Below are 10,176 nucleotides of genomic sequence, written 5' to 3' on the forward strand. Positions count from 1 at the left end.
TGAAAGTACATCAGGTGCCTGGGTGGCTCAGTCGCTTAAGTGTCTAACTCTTGGTTTTGGCTCAGGTCATGATATATACATATATACATGTACATATACATACACACACACACATATATATATGTATGTATATATATATATATATATATATATATATATATACACGTGTATATATGTATATATACATATACATATATACACGTGTATATATGTATATATACATATACATATATATTGATTTTTTTTTAAAAAAAAGGTAAGTCAGCCTTTGATGTACCAGTTGACACTGAGAAGATGGGATGTGAGGGCAGCAATCAGCCATGGAGGAAGATGAATAAGGGAGATTGTAAAACCATGCATCAGCCTGGCAGGGAATACTCCATGTTTATTCATCTTGATGTTAACACTGTTGAGTATTAAACACTGCAATAGAAAATAAGTTCATGGAGATGGACGAGATAAAGCATCTGTCTTGATAGATGTGAGAACATGTGATTTGTACCCAGCAGAGTGAAAGTGCCGTGACAGGAGGAGAGGCCATGGGAAACCAGAGCTGGGGGAGTGGAAAAGTCTCCATTGAAGGAAACAGTTAACCACAATCACATGGCAAGAGTTGGAATTCTGGGACAGTGTGACCTAAGTTGTCCTCAGAGAAGGTGCTCATTTGAGAAGAACAAGGAATGACGAGAGACAAGCCAGGAGGCATCAGAAGGGTCACAGCATGGGCCTTGTAGCCATGCTAAGACCATCGGTCGCATTTGTAGTAGAAAGTGAGCCCCAGAACACCATGTGTGTGGATGACTGGAGGACAAAGTCTCAGAAGATTTCTCAGAGGATTCTGTATTTACGACCTCACAAATATGTGGGCTTCTGTGGGAGGGTGGAGACCAAAGAATATGCTAGTCAAATATTATAGTGTATGTGGAGGCTTTATGGTGGAAGAACAATATAGCACATTGGAAAAGAGAAAATTAAAAAACCTGAAGCAAGAGACGGAAGGGGATTCGTAAAAGATAAGGTTCCTCCATTTCTTGTCATCTCACTTAATTCTCATGGAAATTCTCTGAGGTAGGTTAATTTTACATGTCAGTTAACTGGATGAAGAGATGCCCAGATAGCTGGTAAACATTATTTCTGGGTGTGTCTATGAGGGTGTCTCTGGAAGAGATTAGTATTTGAATCAGTAGGTTGAATAAAAAATGACCTTTGCTATGTGTGGGCATCATTCAATACACTGAGGGGTCCAGTAGGACAAAAAAAGCAGAGGAAGGATCAATTCGCTCTCTCTCTCTCTCTCTCTCTCTCTCTCTCTCTCTCTCTCTTTCTGCCTGAGCTGGGACATCCATCTTTTCTTTTAACCCAGAATGAGACTTACACCTTTGGTCTCCTGATTCTCAGCTCTTGGACTCCACCGAATTACATTCCAGCTTGCAAATGGCAGATCATGGGACTTCTCGACCTCCATCATTGTATGAGCCAATTCCTATGATAAAGCTTCTCTCATATATATCTATAGATACCCTCCTGGTTCTGTTTCTCTGGAGAAACCTGACTAATACAGGTAGGTATTTTTATTACCAAATGGCCAATGAGAAATATCAGGACTCAAAAGAATACATAACTTGGGAAAGGTAGAGATGGAGTTTGGCTATGAATTCCTCTGACCACAGAGTCTGAACTCTTTCCTTAATGCCATAACGTTTACAACATCCAGCAGGATCTATGTGTCTTTGCTTCTACTGTGGACATTGTGTCCGTCATTTTCAAAAGACTTGGTGAATTTTCCTTCTTATTGGGAACATGATGGCTCGGATAACATTGAAAGAACATGTTACCTCCATCCTGTCATTGTAAAGAGGCAACGGGCAAAGATTTTGGCATTAATCCAAGGAAGGAAGAAAGCAAGAGGGAGAAAAGAGTAAACAAGTAGAGTTCCAGTTTCCATTATGAGTTTTCCATTAGGCCAATGAAACCCCTGTCCCCACAAGAAATTGTCCAGCAAAGCTCCATGGGAAAGGGAGCTTGGGACAGCCTGGCCTGGATGTGAGAGCTCAGATTTTCCCACTTCCCTCTCCAAGCCCAGGGCAGGAGACTAATTAAAACCAACAGGACTGGCAGAACATGACCTTTTGCAGCTGAAGGCACACTTTGAAATTTACAGGGAACCATGAAAGAGCTCAGCCTGTTTCCAGGACCCAAGTGGAGGTGACAGGATGGGTTCATTAGCCAGAACTGGTCGTCTCGGCCCACAGAAGAGTGGTGTGGGAGTTGATTCGTTCCAGGCAGAGACATGCCACCTGGCGCATCTGTAGCAAAGCTAACATGCGGTTCCCTGGACCATGCTGGAAAATCAGATGCCTTTAATGTTCCTGCCGCCTACATGTCCATCGTTGTGGTAAAGTCTGGGTTTTTGTTTAAAGAACTGTCTTTTCCAGGAAAGCCACCTTAAAAAAAAAATTCTCTTCAGCATCAGGATTTCATAGGTTTGACAGAAGAAGAAGAAAAAGAAACGAAGGAGACTGTGTGGGCCAACCAGTCTGTTCCCAGGGCCAACAATGAAGATTCCAGGGTGAGCGATGCGGTCTAGGGAAGGTGTCCTGTGATTGAGGTCTTCAAACACCAGTTCAGTGTCTCCCTTGGAATCTTCCTTTCTTGGAGTCTGAGTCTCTCTAAAGAACAATCTGAGAGGAAGGAGGGGAGGTGGAGAGGTTACAGTTGAGACACTACAGGAGTCAAAGAACAGAAAGGACAAGAGGAGAAACGAAGCCAAGGAAGGCTGAGCTCCAGCTCCTGGCCTCAGCCTTGCATACCCAGGTGCCCAGGGACACAGTGACCATCTCCCCTGTGTGGCCCACATCCTTATTTTCAATCGGAGAATGCCAAGATGGCCATCTGGTAGCCCCAACCTACACATCAAACCCAGCCCCTCGTGGGCCCGCACATCGAGTAGGAACGCCAAGGTCAGTCCGTCTTGCCTTCTAAACAGCTCTTGAATCTGCCTTCATCCACACTGGCCCTCAGTAGCTTCACACCCAGTGGCCTCCTTGGCCCATGCATCGACAGCTTCCAGAATTGTTCCCCTCTTCCTGCAACGTGAGTGATCTCTCCAGAATGTGCATCTGTTTCTGTCAGGTGGCCTCTCCTCCCCTGCTTCAGATTCCCCATCAGGACTCCAGATTGTCAGGGTAAAACTCAAAGCCACCAACTTATTTTCATGGTCTGATCCACCACAATTCTTCTAAACTTGTCTCTGGCCCCCGTTCCGTGTGGAAAAGTCGCTCCAGCATTGCCACAGCCCTGTCTTTCTGCTCGAATCTCTCTTTGCCTACTGCTCCTTCGATATGAAACGTCTGCCACACCACTTCCCCCAAGAACACCTCTCTCTGTCTGGTCAGCACGTCCTCGGATATCACCTGGATGTCACCTACACCCAGAAACCTCTGCAGCTTCGCTCCTCCTGGGTGCAGTGCTGATGGCTGGCCCCTGGAGCTGCGTTCAGCTCTCCCTGCATTTTCCATTCCCCCTCAGTTGTCTCTGTGTCCCTGGGTTGTCTCTGTGGTTGCAGACACACAGCACAGCCAGCCATACAGGAGAAGGTGGCCGACACCTGTTCCATACAGAAAGGGGTGGGAAGGAATAAAACGGGGGGGGAAAGGCATAATGGTAAGAAAGCAAAGGACTTTGTGCCATCTTGGGAAGGTGTTGAAACATGAGTGTTAGAATGTCATAAAGAGAGGGAACAGAACGCTACCAGACCTCTCTCCTTAGCTGCGTAGGAACGGTTAACCTCAGCCTGGCGTTGAGATAGATCTTCCCGGACCAACCCGCTCGTCCTCGGTGGCGTGGTCTCTTGCCCACACCCGGGGGTGCTCTGTGTTTGCTTCCTCTGTTTCCTGCCTACCCACTCACATGCGATTTGGCCTCTTTCTCATCAGGGAAGCTATTGTCTCTCACCGCATACGCTTAGTTTTTATTCCGCCCATCCTTCTGAAATGCTCACATCTCCCTTTGACATTTGTCAAAATGGCTTCACCTCCCAACGATTTTGCATATTCGCTTCATTAGAGACGCCCCGGAGCCAAGACCTGCTCTTGCAATTTAGCGATTCAGCCACCAGGGGGCAGGACAGTGTTCAAACTGCAAGGCGCTGGCTTTCCTGGCCTTCCCCCCCCCCCCACGCCCCCCGCCCCTCCATGCCCTGCGGATTTCCACCGGAGGCAACACCCCTCCCGCCACCCTCCAGGATCAGCCTGCACCCTCCAGGATCAGCCTGCACCCTCCCTCCGCTTGGGTGCTTCCAGGGGCCGGATACTATGCGGCAGCCCGCTCTCTATTCAGGTGAATCTCAGAAGGAGGGGCAGCATGCAACAACTCAACAATATTTTCTGGGCAGATACGAGGGGTCCAGCATTTTTACAAGAGCTGGAGATACCAAGTGCTCTGCTCTTAGGGGTGCACATCACCTAGTAAGTTTCCCTTTTACAAAAGTCGAATTCCACCTTGAAAAACCCACAGACCCCTGACGGGCTCTCAACCCTGCAATGTGTCCCTAATCCGCATTCCTCAGCCCCCCAAGCTGCTCTGTTCTCTCCTTTCCTTCCCCCTTGCGCCCAAAGGAGCCTGCCAGAAGAAACAGAGAGAAAATAAGAGGCTATGGTGGCTCGGTTCCCTAGGTTGTTTTCTTCTTTTTTTTTTACCCATAAGGGAAAGATTCAAATGTCCCTCCACCTGGGTCCCTTTGGTCCGCCTGAGTTAATTCACTCACCAGCTGTTAAGGCTGTTCTGTCCTTGGGTGAAACTTGGCCGCTCACCCGTTTTTCTGAGCCGCAGCGGACTCTGGCCTCATTAGAAGCCATGTGGCCTCCAAAGCTGGCACCATGGCCGTCCCCAGAGTCAGTCCGGATTACATCAGCCTCCTCTGATGGCCAGAAGCAGATTTCACTGGTTTTTCCTCTTTCACATTTTTGCTGCCTTCTGATTTTGCTTTCTGTCTCAGAGACACATCTTCAGTTCCTAGCTCGTTTTCACGCAGAGGTGTTATCAAGCTTCCGGATGATGCAGTCTTCTTGTCCTTTTATGCTCCAGACCCCCAAGCAACGTCCATCGGGGTTACAGTTCTGGAGAGTGGTGGTCTGAAATATTATCTTTCTATTTTAAGGTTTGCCCAAACATCTTGAGCAGACGGTATGAACGATATAATTTTTGGCAAACTTAAGAGCATGATCCTTCCTGACAGATGCTCAGGAGAGTAACAAAAGCTCACGCAGGATGGCTTTGTGTTCAAGATGCTTATTAGCATTCCTTGGGCCTGACCCTCACTAGGTTGGGAGGATGTGGGGGAGGCTTTCTGATAGAATTAAGCAGACTGGAAAAGATCTTATTTTGATCTTCTGATTTCATTAGTGGATATCGTTCACGAGCGTGTTGAATTTTGGGAAGGAAACTAGCCCAGAGTACCTGCCATGCATATGTCAAGCACCTTGTAAGGTTTGCCTGTGTAACCCTCACAATGACTTTGCAAGTATCCTATTATTATCCCTTTTAAGAGGCATGAAACCTGAGACCCAAGAGTATATACGTTTAACTAACGTTGCGCAGATAATAGAGATTCAGACCAGGAAGTAATTCTGGGTCTGTTTGGATTCAAACCTTACTCTCCTAGGAAGTGGTATATTTCTTTTCTAAACTAACTTTGATTTCTTTTTTTGGTTATATAAGCAAAATGTGCTTCATGCAGACAATTTGAAAACTGTAAACAAAGTCCTCAAATCACCTTTAATCTATTACTACAGACAGACAGATGGGTAGATAGATCATAACATATTTAATTATTTTTCTTTTAGAAATTCAGGGGCAGATTTTCTTCCACAAATAACAATTCCTAGATTACAGTTGTGATTTTTTTCTTGGGGACACGGAAATGCTAGCTCAGAGTATGTGTGCATTCGTGGTTCTACATACCTATGTCAAACTGATTTCTAGGAACAAATTAGCAGCAATTCTTAGCTGTGTATATTTCTCTCATATTGGAAGAGGCAACAATGCAGGAATTTCTACAGTCTTTGCTTACTTTTTTTTTTTTTTAGAAGGAAACAGCATCTTATTTTTTACTTGTATTGCTAACAAGATCAAATAATCAAATATCATTTTTGGTCATTTTTTCAATATTTACTTTTCTATGAATTTCTATTTTCATTCATATTCTCTAGCAGGGATTTAGATATTTCTATATTTGGAATTAGAGGTCTCTCTTCTCATTTTATGGTAAAAAGTCTACATTTTCCCCTTATAGATCTATAATTTCTTCCTTTGCATTTTCAGAAATGAAAGAGCTGACTTTCCCTTTCATGGTCACCCCCAGCACCAGTGCCAAACCCCCTTTTTTCAGGGTAGACTTTGGTTAAGTAGCAAATTCCCTTGGGTCCTAGCAGTTGCCAAAGCTTTTCTCACCTTGACCTGTCATTGCATACCTGCCCCTCTTCCTTCCATTCAGACTTTGCACGTATCTATAAAATCCTGCAAGCAAATTTTGGTTTATGGTACTTCCTATGGAAACTTCCAAGATATGTATATATAAAGAAGACTTTTTTTTCCCTTTAGATACAATATTTAATTTTTAGGAGCCGTTTTAGGTAAACTTGGTAACTTAAGTAACCTTAATTGAATTTTGAGATTTATTTTGGGTCCCTCCGGTTGCTTAGAAGATGAAATATTCTTGAAAATAATTTTGTGTCTTCTGAAGATTGTTAATAGTATAAAATATAACATTTATGGGGACTAGTAATCAATCAGTAAATATTCCTTGGGTTAATTTCTGAATTATCCTGTCCTCCTCTCCAACAATCCAAATCTTAACCGTTTTCTAACCTCAGGCCAAGCCCCTGGCCTGGCCCTGACCAGACTACACAGAAAGTTCTTGCCCTCTCTGAAGTTTTATTTTCCCGTTCAGTCTCCCTTGGCACAAAGCAAAACCCAGCCAAATGTCATTAAACTTCCCATGTGTTTGCATTTTATCTTTTCAACAAGCTTCATTAAGTGTGCATCCATTCAATTCAATTTATTCCGTGATTTATTAAGCTCCTCCTAAGTAAGACTTCGCAAATTTATGTAATTTTACATATTTGTAAACACACACACTTGTAATACGATACTATTCCAGGGAAAGATGCGGAAAGGCTAGAGACTGGACCACACAGCAGTGTGTTCGAGCTGACTCATCACTAGTCTGCAGGAATCTATGGCTAAATTTTGGGGACTGTAAGCTGGCTGTTACACGTGGCCATTATTAAAACTCAAGTGTTCTCTTGTAGATCTGTCCCCAGATTTACATTCAGTGACATCATTTTGGTAGCTTGATCTTGGCCATGGCTGGAGTATTTATACTACTGAAATTGGCAAACGTTGTCAATCAAAGTTTGATTATGGCTTTGTGGACTGACAAGGCTTAAGAAGGTAGTGGAGACGATGTTAATGTTGTGGACTAAAGTTAAAAGCGTGTTGTGAGTATAGTCAGTATCTTGCGAAGAGCACGAAGAGTTTGAAGAAATATTCTTCCAGGATTTGAATCCTGTTATCCAGTCAGGCCAAGAAACCACTCGTGCCATTGAACAATGTGTAACGTTCTGACATACATGCCGAATACAGTTTGTGTGAGTGGAAGATAGTCTAGCGCGAGGTCACATGTCAGACTTAACAACGATAAACTTAACGAGAAAAGAGCTTTCAGAAAGGGACGCGATGCAATTTTCACATCATGGTTGAATTGCAGCTATAGATTGCAGATACACGACTTTGGCAAAAATCAGCGAAAGCATTCTATGGGAATCGGTTGCTTATGTAGTGGGTACAATGAAGAGTATCGTATCTTTTATCATGATGTGTAAATTATGTGCTGCACATCCTTTATAGGAGTCAAATTTATAAGGAAGTTATATACATGTGTATGTATACCAACACTATTATTATTATTATTATTATTATTATTATTATTATCATTATTATTATTGGTGAGCTTGTTAAACATTTATCTGCATATCACCTCATGTATTCTTTGTTGCAAGATGCAATCGTAGTGAATTTTGAACCAGAAGATGGAGAGCTCTGGCTGTACCCCTGGCATCATCTCCATACCCACCCTGGAGATGCATCCTTTCCTACGATGAAATATGGAATTTATAAAATATATGTAGCATAGGTGCCTTTTTTTCCCCAGGGGCCCCTTCGGAATAATCTCATTTGTATTCTGCCTGTAAAATACCTACACATGCTTTCTTTTCCTTCTAAACAGGAAAAGCATATAAATGAAATCTTCTTAAAAAGGAACTTGGAAGGAAGACGTAAGCTTCCTAAGTATCACCGAGAGCTTCCAGCTAGCGTCTTCCGAATTGCCCTACCACACACAGTTCGTTCTCCAGCTCAGGAGCTCTCCTCCCTTACACACTCTGGCAGCCCTCCTCCCCGTGAGATATCTTGTTCCAGAACAAGAGACACCTAAGAAAAATAAATTTACGTGTTGTGAAAACGGACATACATCCTTCAGGACTCACGAAAGCTGCCTCCCAGCCTTCCACACCATCACGTAGCCTGTGTGCTCTCCGGTGTGTTGATCACGGTGTCCACAGGAAGATGATTCTCTTCAGCCTGAAGCTCTTTTGCCCATGTGTAGGGCATTGAATGTTGGTTTCTCTGGGTTAAATCACGGAGAGGAAGGCCTGCTGGGAGGACACCGTGCAGAGCTGCAGTGACGTCCTCCACCGCCCTGCGTGACTCCACCTGTGACACGGCGCCAGCCTAGGGAGTCTCCCCTGAACTACCTTCAAGAAAATGCTGGGTTCAGGCCTCCTCTCCCTTCCCGTACTCTCAAAACCTGAGCCCTAATTTTAATTTTCTCTGGTGAACCTGAAAAGATGCCCACTTTTGATTCCTGAAAGGTTGTCCACAAGGAGTAAAATAATTCGATTCAACGGATGAAGAAGGACTTCTGTCTGGAATCCACTTGCCCGCATTTAGAATGTTCCGTACCAGGGAATATCAAGGTACTCCCGTTTGGTTACATATGTGCCGACGAGGTAATCGTGGTTTAAGGCAAACCTTCGGTTATGAGCTAATCAGTTCAGCTCGCTGACTATTGGCCTGTTATGGCAGGACAAGAATAATTAAGTGCCACTTAAAGGTATGGGAAGAACGTTAGTCAGAAATTGATGTGCCTCCAGAAGGCTCCAAATGGCCGACGTTTAATGGTCCTCTGTACGTTGCCATGGCAACTCACTTTGGTACCTCACATATCCTCCGTGTAAGAAAACAAGGGGCAGAGTGTTCTTAGGAAGGTGCAACCCCCTTTAAGCAGATCTAGAAGCATCGCAGATGAACAGAACTTGAAACATTCCGCCATGAATATTCATGAAGTAAGTTGTTTTTTGTTGCCTGCCTAGTCAGCAGTCACAAAACACATGGTGTGTGTTGGCAGCATCTTGCCTAGGTAGAGGGCTATGGACTGAGGCAATGGCAGCAACCAGGACCTGTGAGGCTGACTGACATTTCCATCTGTAGCGAAGGCTGGTAATTAACAGGAAGGAGTATGCCTGCAGCATTGCACCATCTGCTAGGGAAACGGCTCAATAAGAAAGGAGCTGGATAGCATCTCAGCGGTGGCGCGATCTGGTTCCGACATGAGGCCGGGCATCTGTTAGCTGAGGAGACGGACTATTAGGGAATTCGACTGGGAATGAACAACATGGAAAGAGCACTCTGACCTAGCCCATAAAAGCAACTCTTTAGAAATGGTGTCTTTTTATCTTACTTACCCAAGCCTTCTGAAAATGGTTTGCTGAGGGACCATTACAGATCTGTTTGAAGGAACACAATGGCTTCAAAAAATGCTGTTTTATTCCGACATGAAATTCTTGAAATCAGGATACAGCTGTCATCTTTTGACAATAGAGCTAATTTCAGAGCGAGGATATGAGGTTAAATTCCTCCTTTTGTCGTTTAGATTGGGGAGCAGTGGGGGTGGGGAAACAAAATGATCATTTCAATGCGATGCTATTCAAAATCAAGGAGACAAAAAAAAAAAAAACACACACACAACCCTAAGATGCCCTGGCAGAAAGTGAGCAGATCAGAAATCACCCCCAAGTTCTTGTAATGTCTTCATGTTCTGTTTTGTTTTAGTCATAC

At 44.1% G+C, this 10,176-nt stretch overlaps 1 long non-coding RNA gene across 1 annotated transcript; it reads left to right on the forward strand.

Moving 5' to 3' along the window:
• Nucleotides 1-213: 213 nt before the first annotated feature.
• Nucleotides 214-9,860, forward strand: LOC123581648. Its single transcript, XR_006703906.1, has 3 exons — nucleotides 214-1,068; nucleotides 1,399-1,561; nucleotides 8,288-9,860. It is a non-coding gene; the product is annotated as an uncharacterized LOC123581648 (long non-coding RNA).
• Nucleotides 9,861-10,176: the final 316 nt, after the last annotated feature.

Source organism: Leopardus geoffroyi, chromosome A3, assembly GCF_018350155.1.
Source record: "Leopardus geoffroyi isolate Oge1 chromosome A3, O.geoffroyi_Oge1_pat1.0, whole genome shotgun sequence".
NCBI classification, from domain to species: Eukaryota; Metazoa; Chordata; class Mammalia; order Carnivora; family Felidae; genus Leopardus; species Leopardus geoffroyi.